Here is a 1,087-nt window from a genome sequence, read left to right as displayed (position 1 = left end):
GGTGGGGTGGGGTGGCGAGGATCGGGAGCCCAGAGCGCCCCGCCCGCAGCCGCCCGGGTCTCCCCGCCCCCCAGCCCCGCCCGGCGCCGCCGCCCACCCTCCCGCTCCACCCGGGGGCCGGCGCCAGATTTTTCAAAATCTCAGGGATGGGGCCGCCGCCGGCTCCCGGCGCGACTGCGAGCCTGAGTCCTGAGCCTGGATGACGGGCCCGGACTGGAGGGAAGGGGGTGGGGGACGGATGGCGAAGCCCGAGTCTGGGGACCCGAGCTCTGCACCCCGGGCCTGGGGGCCTGGACCCCAGTGTGGGGTCTGGGTTCCCTCCCCCTCCAGAGCCCGAGGCGAGGATTCCGGAACCGGATCCCACAGCAGGAGGCCAGCCCGGGACTCCAGGGTCAGGGTTTGGGAACTTGGGCCGGAACCTGGTGACCCCACTGAGGTTTTGGAGGTGGGTAGAGCTGGAACTTAGGGAACAGCTCTTTGTTCCCATAAGTAAACGGAATCATGAAATCGGTAAATATTGGTCCTCTCCTGGCACTGGGACTGCCTCGAGTCCAAAACAAAGGTCCTGCTCTCGGGGCGCTGACGGGCAGAGGAGGGAGACATGGTCTGGAAGGACAGTAAGTGTGGTGAAGAGGGCTTGGGGGCCTGTGGGGTAGGAGGCGGCATTTTAAATATATATATTGATTTCCGCGAGGGAGAGAGAGAGAGAAACATCAATGACGAGTGAGAATCATTGATGGGCTGCCTCCTGCACGCCCCACAGTAGGGGTCCTGCCTGCACCCCGGGCATGTGCCCTGACCGGGGATCAACCCGTGACCTGTTGGTTCGTAGCTGGACACTCAACCACCAAGCCACGCCCGCCGGACGGGAGGGGCTGCACGTGTAAACAGGGTGGGCCTCCTGGAGAAGGTGGCCTGTGAGCAAGGACTCGGAGAGAAGGCAGGAGCGAACCAGATGAGCACGTGGGGAGGAAGCCTTCGGGGGAGGGGCCGCCGCGCACAGTCAGGTTCTAGGCACGTGGACGCGGCCATGAATGGGAGCTCTCCGCGATGTTGAAGCAGCAGCGGAGGTTTTCCTGGTTTCGAC

This window comes from Myotis lucifugus, unplaced genomic scaffold (assembly GCF_000147115.1).
Source record: "Myotis lucifugus unplaced genomic scaffold, Myoluc2.0 scaffold_342, whole genome shotgun sequence".
Taxonomy (NCBI): Eukaryota; Metazoa; Chordata; class Mammalia; order Chiroptera; family Vespertilionidae; genus Myotis; species Myotis lucifugus.
The sequence above is the reverse complement of the archived record's forward strand: the minus strand, read 5'-3'. Positions refer to the sequence as shown.